Genomic DNA, 12,530 nt, shown 5'->3' with positions numbered 1-12,530 from the left:
CTGGGATCCTTTGCCTCTCTGCCTCCTGCTGTGTCTTAATTAAAAATAAAAATAACAATATGTAACAGTTACTGAGTGCTTTCACCCTCACCAGGCACTGTTCTAAGGGCCTACAGGCTTTATCTCTGAAGTCTACTACTTTGACTATCCCGTTTGATATGAGGAAGTTGAGAGTTAGAGAGGTGAAGTCACTTGCCTGGGGCATCCAGCCAGTAACGGGAAGTTCTGAGAAGTGACTGCCAGAAGCCTGTGTTCTTTGCCCTGTGCAGCTCTGCACTTCTGAGGATGTCTCTAGGTGACACAGCAAGGCTGTGGGATTGGCGAGGGGCCTCCCAAATGAAGATCCTCAGCAAATACCTGGAAAACAAGCTTCTCTCCAGCTCGGATTTCTACTGAGAAGGAAGGGACAGGATCCTCTCAGCTTGTTCTGAGGCTCCTTGTCACCTGAGACCCTCTTCCAGGGCTCCCTCCCCCGAGCTTCTAAGCTCAGGGATAAAGGGCCTATTCATCGGGCCTCCCAGAGCTGGTCTGGAAGTGGTCTGGCAGCAGCCAGTGGTTAGTCCCCCCTCCTCGAGCCTGTCTTCCCTGCCCCTCCCTCTGGACTTGACACCTGGTATCTCTTTCTCGTGTCCATGAGCCCAGGGTGCGTGAGGCCCAGGCTGGCACGGTATCTCTTTCTCCCTAAACTGTCCCCAAAGCAGGCACAATTTTGTGTGCTGCCCGCCCCCACTGTCAGTGCACTCTTCCAAGGGTTCCTGTGGAATCCAGGCTCCAGTAAACACCCAAAGAGGAGGAAGTGGGCCAAGCAATGAGCCTGCGATTGCATCAGGGCTGACGCACTCCCTGCCTTTTCCCCCACCTCAGTCTCCAGAGGAGCTCCTTGGGGCCAGGCCCAGCCCAGGAGAGAGGCTCAGGCCAAGGTGAAGAAGGGGATGCTGGGGAGGGATGCAAATTAAATTGCACTCTCCTTGGCTTGGGAAAGAAACAGCCAACAGATTTGAAAGCTGGAGATGATGCAAAGGTGAGTCATTGGAGGAGAGGGTCCAAAGAAGCTGGGAAAGTAACATTTACAGAGTGCCTACCAGGTGCCATGTGACAATAATAACAATACCATCTGACTTAGGGACTCATCAGGCACTAGATCAGGAGATTCTGTAATAAGAAGTAACTAGCACTTTATTGTGTGCTGGTGCTATGTGGTTCACCTGTGTTATCCCATCTAATTCTAGCAACACTTATGAGTTGTATGATTATGATGATTCTTTTACAGGTGAGGAAAGTGAGACTCAGAGGGGTTAAAGTCCAGAATTATCTCTCAGTTGATCATTGAAGAGTCAGGGTTTGGATCCAAGTCTATCTGTTCTTTGATTCATCATTCTATATTAATTAATGTAATTTTTCTCAACAGGAGTAGGGTAGTTATTATTAGCTTTGGTTTATAGATGGGGAAACTGAGGCTCAGGAAAGTGAGTTGACATGCCTGAGGTCACAGTGCAAATCTCAACTCTTGTCAGCCTTAATTTGAGGCTCTCATGCTGAATTCTTTGGGCCCAAGAGGAAGGAACTCTTGCTGGAGTGTTCCTAAGAGTCCTTTTCAATGCAGTGTGAGTCACATATTGTTTCTCCCCTCCCTGCAAGGTCACCTCTCTGGGCAGTGATAGAATCGACACCTGCCTCTGTGAAGTCACTTGTCACACTGGCTTGTGGCTGCTGACCCAGCTTTCCCTCTGGACTGCCAGCTCTCTGACGGCCAACTCTGGCTATTCAGTCTTCTCTCTGTACTGCTAGTGCCTGGCCCAGAGGAGGGCTTGTTGGAATGAATAAATGGACTCAGTTGAGGAGCTGGGATTTGAACCTAGGCCTTTTGGGCTCCCTCACCCTGCTGCAGGCCCCTCTCACCAGTGAGGCCTAGTTACACAAGCTGCAAAGCAAATAGCCAAGGCAGGAGGTCAGCTGATTTGAATCCTTTCCCTCTCCTCCCCTTCCCTTTTCTAGAAGCCAAGGAGAAACATGAAAACTCAAATGTGCCCTGAACCAGTCTCAACCCCCAAGTCAAGGAATGTAAAGGTGAGGAGTTGCCATGGTAACAGCAGAGCCAGGTGTGCTGGCGAATACTCAGTTCCTGCAGGGAAGTACTGCCTGGTGCCTGTCTGAGGGTTTACTGCTTCTGGCTACAGGGGAGCCGCATTTCAGTTGTTCCTCTTGATGTGATCTTACAGGAGACTTTTGCTTTTCATTGCTTCCATTTTCTTCTAAGTGAAAGGGGAGGAAAAAAAATCCCCTCCCCACCTGCTCAGAGAAATGCTAGAAAAACACCAGCAGTCCCATCAGAGGCTCTGCCACTGCTGGTCATGAAACCCCATCATCACTTAAATTGCTCTATTTTAAAGGTTTGTGAAAACTGCACCAAATTGATTTTTCCCATATCACTTCTATCTGTTATTTCTGTGGTTTCTCTTCTTCAGTGCTGCATTTTCTGGGAGCAAGAGAGCAAGTCTATATGGAAACTTGAGGTACTCTGATGTGGTTTGGGAACCAAAAAATAAAAGTGTTTAAGAGGGGCTTCCCTGGTGGCGCAGTGGTTGAGAATCTGCCTGCCAACGCAGGGGACACGGGTTCGAGCCCTGGTCTGGGAAGATCCCACATGCCGCGGAGCAGCTAGGCCCGTGAGCCACAACTACTGAGCCTGCGCGTCTGGAGCCTGTGCTCCGCAACAAGAGAGGCCGCGATAGTGAGAGGCCCGCGCACCGCGATGAAGAGTGGCGCCCGCTTGCCGCAACTAGAGAAAGCCCTCGCACAGAAACGAAGACCCAACAGAGCCAAATAAATAAATAAATAAATAAAAATTAAAAATGCTTTAAAAAAAAAAAAAAGTGTTTAAGAGCGTAGCAGGGGGCTTCCCTGGTGGCACAGTGGTTGAGAGTCTGCCTGCCAATGCAGGGGACACGGGTTCGAGCCCTGGTCTGGGAGGATCCCACATGCCGTGGAGCAACTGGGCCCGTGAGCCACAACTACTGAGCCTGCGCATCTGGAGCCTGTGCTCCGCAGCAAGAGTGGCCGCGATAGTGAGAGGCCCGCGCACCGCAATGAAGAGTGGCCCCCACTCGCCGCAACTAGAGAAAGCCCTCGCGCAGAAACGAAGACCCAACACAGCTAAAAATAATACAAAATAAATAAATTAATTAATTAAAAAAAAAAAGAGAGTACCAAGTTTTTTTCTTTCTTTTACTTACTCACATACTTATGTTTTTTTTTTTTTTTACCTTGGGTCTGTTGAAAAAGATTTGGCTCACAGAGTGAAAACTTAATTTAGCTTCAGGTCATGATCACTGTTGAGCAGAGAATCTTATAATCACAAGGATGGAAAGAGCCTTAGAAGTCACCTGGCTCAGAGGTCCCAGAAGTTTAAAAAGTAAGGAGGAGGGCTTCCCCGGTGGCGCAGTGGTTAAGAATCCGCCTGCCAATGCAGGGGACACGGGTTCGAGCCCTGGTCGGGGAAGATCCCACATGCCGCAGAGCAACAAAGCCCATGAGCCACAACTACTGAGCCTGTGCTCTAGAGCTCATGAGCCACAACTACTGAAGCCCGCGTGCCTAGAGCCTGTGCTCCACAACAAGAGAAGCCCGCGCACCGCAACGAAGAGTAACCCCCGCTCACCGCAACTAGAGAAAGCCCACGTGCAGCAACAAAGACCCAACGCAGGCAAAAATAAATAAATAAATTTATTAAAAAAAAAAAAAAAAGTAAGGAGGAAAATCCAGACATGGTTGCTAGCTTTTAGTTTGGTCAAACAAAAACATTAAAGAAAAACAACTATCATTTACTACAACCACTGCTTCATGAAAGGAAGGACATTTTAATACCAAAAAGGATAGGAAGGGTATACTTTCAGAATGAAAACCTGTCCCTTAAACTGAATAGATTTAGCATATGAAATTTACCTCTTTATCCTTAATTTTCTGCTATCCCCATCCACTAGCACCAGTCTGAGCGTGGACATTTGAGAAACCACTGATTTGGTTTACTGTTCCTACCAGTAGTTCTTGGAGATGGTGTCTTGGCCTCTGCTCAGATACCTCTGGTGGCTGGGGCGCTCATTACCTTCCCTCTTTGGATAATTCAAGCTGTCACTTCTTTTTCATCTCCCCTCTCTTGCCTGCCCTTCTTCAGGTTGGTCACTGTCCCTCCTATATGCTCCCTTATCTCCCCTACAGTTACCACTTTTGCAGCATTTATCTCACAGTGTTGTAATCACTGGTTGATACATCCATCAACAACTAGACTGTCACCTTCCTGAGGGCAGGGTCTACTTCTGTTTACTGCTGGACCCTCCGGCCCATCACCTGGCAGAAGCTCATCAATAATTGTTAACTGAAGGAATGAACTTCTACCCACCAGACTAATGATATCATGAAATAATAGTAATAATAATCATGAAAATAACTAACATGAAAATAACACATTATTTAATGTGTACTATAGCCTGAGCACTTTGTGTGATTTTGATCAGGGTCAGGCTTTTATGTCAGGGCATTTGGAATAAGATGAAAATGATAATCTATGAGGCATGTTGCTTTAAAAGGAACAGTTTCTCTGGGAATTTATCCTACAGAATTCCTCTAAAAGGTCTCAAAAATGTATGTGCAGAAATGTCCATTGTAGTACGGCTTGTATTAGCAAAAAAAAATGGAAACAATCCAAGTATCTATCATTAGGGAATCTGTTAAATAAATTATAGTTCAGCCATACTATGTACGCAGCCTTTAAAAGAATGAGGTAGGGGCTTCCCTCGTGGTGCAGTGGTTGAGAGTCTGCCTGCCAAGGCAGGGGACACGGGTTCGAGCCCTGGTCTGGGAAGATCCCACACACCGCGGAGCAACTAAGCCCGTGAGCCACAGCTACTGAGCCTGCGCGTCTGGAGCCTGTGCTCCGCAACGGGAGAGGCTGCAACAGTGAGAGGCCCGCGCACCGCGTTGAAGAGTGGCCCCCGCTCGCCGCAACTGGAGAAAGCCCTCGCACAGAAACGAAGACCCAACACAGCCAAAAATAAATAAATTAAAAAAAAAAAAAAAGAATGAGGTAGATCTAAATGTATTGACATGGAAAACCGTCCAAGACATATTGTTAAGAGAAACAATCCCAACTCTATTATAAACACGCACACATGTGTATGCATATATGAATACACAGAAAAAATATGAATGTACAGAGAAAAATTGGGAGGAACAATATAATACAAATTGTTAATAGTGGTTCTTTCTTTGGGTGTGATTATGGGGGACTTTTACTTTATTAAGCATTCATCTCTGTAATTAAAAACTTTTTTTATAGGAAGCATGTCTTAGTTTTTAACAGCGTTATTATTATTATTTTTTTGGCCACACCACGTGGCCTGTGGGATCTTAGCTCCCTGACTAGGGATCGAACCCGGGCCCCGGCAGTGAAAGCACCGACTCCTAAACGCTGGACCGCCAGGGAATTCCCTTAACAGTCTTATTAAAGTATAATTTATATACTATAAAATGCACATATAATTTTTAAGGCTGGGGCTGAGGGTTAGAACACAACTAGAAGGAAAAGCTTCTGACATTGAGGTGAATCTAATCTTTTGTCCTTTTGCCTGCCCTTCTGTTCCCTTCCCCACAATGGGCCCTCCCACCCTCCTCGGGCCCTCAATATCTCTGAGTGGGCTGGGAAACTCCTTTTCTTTATCTGGGCCTATGAAAGGAGAGGCTACACTAGATGACTTCTGAAGTTCTTTCAAACATTAATTCTGGTGAATTTGTAGTCCTTCTGCTCTCTCCTACTGAAATTCATTTTTAGGGAGGAGTTGATAAATCTCATTCTCATTACATGAAAAAGGCTGGAAAGGCCCAGTTTTTCACTCTTGTGATGCTTGCATTTTAACAAAATAAGAACTATCATTTTGGCTTTAAGCCAAGAAAGAAATCTTCAATTGTTCAGTTTATATGTACACAAGCTGAGGATAGGGTAGGGGATATGTTGAGGGTAGCAGGGCAGGGAGCCACTGTGGGGGGGGGGAAAGTCAGGATTCTGGCCATAGCACCTGACAGAATTAAGACAACTGTGTACCGTCAGTGAAGGAATCCTCTCGATTTCACAATGTGACCTTGATTGCCCCATTTAACCTGGTGCTTTGAAGCCTCAGTGTGTAGAAACATTATCACGGTCAGAGAGCATATATTAAACATTTATACACAAGCAGATAATCTATGTCACTCCAAAAGAAGTTGCCATAATGAAAAGAGCTCACACGGTTAAACCAACATCTGTAATGTAGGTAGATCGTAACCACATTCTCATTTGAGAAGCAGACGGCATAGAGGTTGAGGGTGTGAGGCTCAGGACAAATACTCTCTGGGTTCAAATCCTGCCTCTATCACATACTAGCTGGGTGACCTTGGTCAAGTGGCTTCTCTGTTATTCACCTCAGTTTCCCCGTATGTAAAATGGGAATAATAATTTCCACCTCCTAGGATTGTTGTGAAATTAAACTCATTAAGAGCTATAAAGGGCTTACAACAACAGTGCCTGGCACATAGTAAGTGCTCAATAAGTGTTAGCTCTGAGCATCATTACCTCCTAATAACTTCGTTCGTTGTGTAAGGAAATTCGCTGCTTCACGTCCAACAGCGCTTGTTTCACTTATTAATAAATTCTTTGGTATTTTCCAACTGCCAAACGGGGAAACTAAGTCTCGAGGTGTCAGGTAATGCTGTTAACTGAAAGGAGCAGTCAGGGCAGCGCCAGAGGTTAAAGTACTGGCCTGGAGTCCACTGCTGTTTCTCAGCACCGCCTTGAGCTGATCCCCGCCCTCTGGGGGCCTCAGTTGCCCCATCTTTAGTAAGATAAAGTAAGGAGGTTGCGCCATGTTTCTAAACTTTTCCCTCTCCCTCGCTGTCAGTTCCTTAAGTCGTTTTCCTTTTGGATCTCTGGCTGAAATCCAGTAACACCTGACAGCGGTGGAGAGGGGTATCCTGATAGCTGATTGGCCGAGGGAAGGATCCAGAAGGAGGCCACGGCCTTCCAGTGCACCCAGGCCCAGCCTTGATTCAGCAGCAGCTTTCCAGCTCCTACCGGCACCAGGGGAGGGAACTCCTGACCCGCAGACCCACCCGCGAAGCAAGCCTTGACGTCTCCCGGAATTTACAGCTCCTCTCCCTCCCCGCTGGGCTTCCCCAGGCAGCACGCACCCAGGCTCTTCTGTTGGAGGCTGCCGCCGAGGGCAAACTGCAGGGGTCTGCACAACTCCCCGGGGCTTCCCGCAGAAGCTGATTGACAAGCAAGGGGGCGGGGGAGGGGGCAAGGTTCCTGCAGCCCTTAGTGACCGGCGCCCTGCCCCCTCGGCCTCCGCCCCTGTAAAGAGGGCTGTAAAATTCCGGAAGAGAGATTAGAGGCAGGGGATGGGTGGGGCGGTGAATCAGTACATTCCTTCCTCCCCCTGCCTCCCCCTCCCCGGTTATCACTTTGGGGGGGGTTGAATCCTCTCTTGGCCTTCTCCTGACCGGTCCACTGCCAGGGTCCAGACAAGCTAAGCAGTGCTGGGCGGGAACCTCCCAGGGTCAGCTGAACTTTCTGGAGCCCGGATCGCTCATTTTGCAGCTCATGACCCCATTTGGTTTCGGGTTGGGGAATTTTGGTCGTTGCTTCCAACTGGGTCCTTTGCATAGAGTAGTTCACAGGCCTGCCTGTGCATTTGTCAGTAGCTCCCATTTATTGGGCAAGCCCTGGCTCTGTCTTTTCTTCCTAAAACTTTGCAGCGTAGGCATACCTTATCTTGCATTAGCTAGGAAATCGGAAAGCTCAGAGAGGTTAGGTAACTTGCCCAAGGTCAAAAAGTGGCAGAGCCAGGAATAATCCCAGCTCTATCAGTTCCATAGGTTTCCCATCACACCCTGCAGCTTCCTTTACTTTAGGACTTTGAAAGGCAACACTTATTAGGGGGTAGGGAAGTAACATGTATGGACTACCTCCTACCGTGCTGCATAGTTTAAATATATTGTCTTTCATGATTTATTTTTTTCACAACAACCCCCTGAGATAGATGTGATCATCACCACCATATTATACACCAGGCAACTTTAATACATTTATTTATTTATTTGGCTGTGTTGGGTCTATGTTGCTGCGCGCGGGCTTTTCTCTAGCTGCGGCAAGTGTCGTTGTGGTGCAGGGGCTTCTTATTTCCAGTGGCTTCTCTTGTTGTGGAGCATGGGCTGTAGGCACGTGGGCTTCAGTAGTTGTGGCATGCTGTCTCAGTAGTTGTGGCTCATGGGCTCTAGAGCGCAGGCTCAGTAGTTGTGGTGCACGGGCTTAGTTGCTCCGCGGCATGTGGGATCTTCCCGGCCCAGGGCTTGAACCCGTGTTCCCTGCATTGGCAGGCAGATTCTTAACCACTGTGCCACCAGGGAAGTCCCACCAGGCAAGTTTAGAAGTTGGGAATTTGAGGGGCAGAGCTGGGATTCCTGTAGAGTCACAGTACAGAACCACAGTTAATGTCCATGTAGTGCTTGACAGTTTATAAAACACGTTCAAGATCTTCATTTCAGGAACTTCCCTGGTGGCGCAGTGGTTAAGAATCCGCCTGGCAATGCAGGGGACACAGGTTCGAGCCCTGGTCCAGGAAGATCCCACATGCCACGGAGCAACTAAGCCCGTGCACCACAACTACTGAGCCTGTGCTCTAGAGCCTGCAAGCCACAACTACTGAGCCTGCGTGCTGCAACTACTGAAGCCCGTGTGCCTAAAGCCTGTGCTCCACAACAAGAGAAGCCACCACAATGAGAATCCACAGCAAGAGAAGCCACCGCAATGAGAAGCCTGTGCACTGCAACGAAGAGTAGCCCCCGCTCTCCGCAACTAGAGAAAACCCGCGCACAGCAATGAAGACCCAATGCAGCTAAAAATAAATAAGATTTAATAAATAAATAAATCCTGTTTAAAAAAAAGAAAGATCTTCATTTCAGAGCTATCCCATTTCACAGATGAGGATAGAGGTTCAGTCCTGAAGTTAAGCCGTCTGTCCAAGGTCACAAAGCTAACAGTGAGAACAAGAGCTGGCAGTTTTGTTGTTGTTTTTTTTAAATTTATTTATTTATTTATTTATTTTTAGCTGTGTTGGATCTTCGTTTCTGTGCGAGGGCTTTCTCTAGTTGCGGCGAGCGGGGCCACTCTTCATTCCCGTGTGGGGGCCTCTCACTATCGCGGTCTCTCTTGTTGTGGAGCACAGGCTCCAGACACGCAGGCTCAGTAATTGTGGCTCACAGGCCTAGTTGCTCCGCGGCATGTGGGATCTTCCCAGACCAGGGCTCGAACCCATGTCCCCTGCATTGGCAGGCAGATTCTCAACCACTGCGCCACCAGGGGAGCCCGAGCCGGCAGTTTTGAAATAAACTCTGTAGAGTCAGTAGTAGCAAAGCTCATTCCATTTACTCATTCCACAGTGCCAAGTACCATTCTAATAATTGTAATAATAGCTAACATTTATTGAACAGTTACTATGTGTCCTGTATGGTGCTACCTGAGTTATATACACTAACTCCTGTAATGCTCAAAACTATGTCATGAGGTAAGTACTGTTTCCTTTTCCATCTTACAGATGGAAAAATTAAGACTAGATGAAATAACTTCCGAAGTTACACAGCAATATAATGGCAATGCAAGGATTCCTGATGAAACAGTCTAGGGTCCCAGGGTAGCAACAAGGCACCTGGGTTGTGTCCCCACTTCTGTCTAAAACCACTTCCCTGAGGGTCTCGGTTTCTTTGCCACACCACCGTTACTTCTTTCTCTAACACCTGTGTGTGGCAGGCCCACACAGCTCCCGCTCTCAAGGAGCTAATGCTCCATAAAATCAGTCAAGAAGGCCGCCAGCTTTGCCTCACAGGGGCGCTGGAAGGATTAATAAGCTAATGGCACTTGGAATGCTTCAGCAAAGGCACTGGATAAACTCAGGGCACTTATTATGTGTAAAACTCACTGCCAAGGGTGGTTCACGCTGTAATAAGGTGCCTGCAGCCCAGTTCCTGATCTGTTTGAGGTGTGCAGTTTTCCTTGGGAAACCATTTGGATGAGGTCATTCACGTCAGGGGTTAGAGCATTTCCCTGCTGTCCTGGGAGTGCGGGGAGTTGGTGGTGCCATGGTCTCAGGGCTTTTGCTCCCAGAGGGGGGTGTTTCCAATATCTCAGAAGGGATTCCAGCTTACTATGATGTACACCAGTTATTGACTGGAGTCAGAGACTAACGTCATGCTTATGTGGGCTTCAGAGGTAGACACCTGGGCTGAATCCTGCTTCTGTCACTTCGTCTCTCTGAGCCTCCAGTCCCTTTTATTTTAATGTTTTTGGCCGCACCATGCAGCTTGCAGGATCTTAGTTCCTGACCAGGGATTGAACCCAGGCCCTTGGCAGTGAAGGCACGGAGTCCTAACCACTGGACTGCCAGGGAATTCCCTCCAACCCTCTTAAAATGAGGATGGTAACAACTTCCTCACAGGGTTATTTTGAAGCATAAACTTGATAATATATTTAAAAACATCTGCCCAGGGCTTAGAATAGATGCTTAATAAATGGTACCTGTTATGATAGCTATTTTTGTTATCCTTATGTTGTGTGTGTGTGTGTGTGTGTGTGTGTGTGTGTGTGTGTGTGTATGTTTTCAGCCATGCCGCAGGGCATGTGGGATCTTAGTTCCCCAACCAGGGATCGAACCCGGGGCCCCTGCAGTGAAAGCACAGACTCCTAACCACTGGACTGCCAGTGAAGTCCCATGTTGTTATTATACTATCTACTGACATTTTAGGGCTGGGCTAAATCCATTTCTCAACAATCTACTACACTGCCCCAAGTAAGACAGTCTAAATAGGGGAGAACGTGAAATAGACATTTATAATACACGTGATACATGCTATGATAGGGGATTGCATAAGGTGTTTTGAAACTTTAGCAGACGAATCAATAACCAGGAGACTCAACCAAAGTTTTGCAGAGCAGGTAGTTCTCTGTCTCAAGCCTGTGCTTCGAGGAAGTGGAAAACGCTGCCTGCTGGAGGCAGGTAGAATTTAAGAGTGGCAGCTGAGCCTGTGCTCCTCACCCAAAGGGCCTTGATTCAGATCTGCAGCCCCTCTTGCTTCAAGGCCTCTCAGCTTCTTCACAGCTCTGCCACCCAGCCTTGCCCTGGAATATCTACCTCCTCCCGGGCCACCTGCTGGAGGTGAACATCCTGGGTTCTGTGCTGTGGCATGATGTGGCTGAGTCATAAGACCTTTCTTTTCACCGCTAAGCTCTAATGGAGGCCTTCTGGTCAGGAGCAAAGCCCCAGGTCTACCTTGTGGGGAAGGCTTAATGATGACTACTGACCATTTCTTCTCCCCACAGGGCCAAGCGAACATGTGTGTGGTGGTGCCGGGGGGCGGGTGAAAGGCAGCCCAAGGGGCAGGAGTCCCTTCTAGATAGGTGCCAAGTCCGAGCAGGTGAGGCTTCCCAGGGTGGCGAGGGAGGACAGAGCCCCTGCCCCCCTCCTCCAACTCTCATGGGTAAGCCTCCCTCCTTCCTCTCAAGCCAGCCTCTAGTGTCTTTCCTGCTGCCATCTGGCAGTGGCCCAAACCAATATCCCAACTCACCTGTGACCACATTTTCCAAACCAAAACTCAGAACGCATGGTCTGACAAAGAAAGAATTTCTGGCCACCTTCTAAATGCAAGAGAGAATACTGAGATCTCTAGGATAACCCCTGTCGTTAAATTCAGGGTCTCCTTTTTATCAGGAATTTTTCACACGAAATGAAAACAGCCCTATGAAGTAGCTGATAACTATTTCCATTTAATAGTTGAAAATACGCAGAGAGAGGAAATAACTTGCCCAAGATACTACATCCCGGAAGTTTGAATTTTGATCTGCTGCTCGCGGTTCCTAGGTCTGGGGGTGTGTGTGTGTGTGGCGCGCGGCCGGGGAGTAAGGGTAGGGGGACGCAGAAATATCCTTCGCTATTGCAGACGCACACGCCATTTATCTGGGGCCTCGGGAAAGGGCAGCCAAGAACTGAGCTGCCTGGGTTTTCACTTCTGGGTTGGAAATCCCCGAGCAAAGGGCTCGGTCACCGCCTTGTCCCGTCAGGATCTGGCCTCAGGCCTCACGGCCTGGCCGCGGGAAAAGGCCCTTCGACCTTGAGGGTCACCCCGCGGCCTCGAGCTCTGGCCCAGTCCAGGTGCGGATGGGCGGGCCGCGGCGTGGGCGAAGGACACCCAGGCCAGGTTCTGCCCCCCCTCCCCGGTCACATGGACGCGCCTTCCGCAGCCAGGAGTGCTGAGCGGAACGAACCACGAGGAGGAGCGGGGGAGGCGCCGAGGGCAGTGGGTCAGCGCCCCGCGGGGCAGGTGGGCGGGCCTCACCGCCCCTAGCCGGCCCGCCAGCCAGTCAGCGGGCGCGGGGGGCGGGGCGGAGGGCGCGCGCGCCGCGCCCCGCAGCGCCCCCTGAGGGGCGGCGGCGGGAGCTGGTTCCGGCTGCGCGC

General features: G+C 48.9%; 1 long non-coding RNA gene across 3 annotated transcripts; it reads left to right on the top strand.

Annotated features, from left to right (window-relative positions):
* The first annotated feature begins 499 nt into the window (after positions 1-499).
* Positions 500-2,635, top strand: LOC118905820. Of its 3 annotated transcripts, none has more exons than XR_005022344.1 (4): positions 500-555; positions 865-1,021; positions 1,996-2,067; positions 2,466-2,600. It is a non-coding gene; the product is annotated as an uncharacterized LOC118905820 (long non-coding RNA). The 3 variants fall into 3 exon arrangements; XR_005022345.1 differs by lacking the exon at positions 500-555 and adding an exon at positions 2,607-2,635 and having other exon boundaries at positions 594-1,021; positions 2,466-2,513; XR_005022343.1 differs by lacking the exon at positions 500-555 and having other exon boundaries at positions 612-1,021.
* Positions 2,636-12,530: the final 9,895 nt, after the last annotated feature.

Source organism: Balaenoptera musculus, chromosome 1, assembly GCF_009873245.2.
Source record: "Balaenoptera musculus isolate JJ_BM4_2016_0621 chromosome 1, mBalMus1.pri.v3, whole genome shotgun sequence".
Classification (NCBI taxonomy): domain Eukaryota; kingdom Metazoa; phylum Chordata; class Mammalia; order Artiodactyla; family Balaenopteridae; genus Balaenoptera; species Balaenoptera musculus.
Note: the sequence above shows the minus strand (reverse complement) of the source record. Positions and strands in the feature narration are given on the sequence as shown.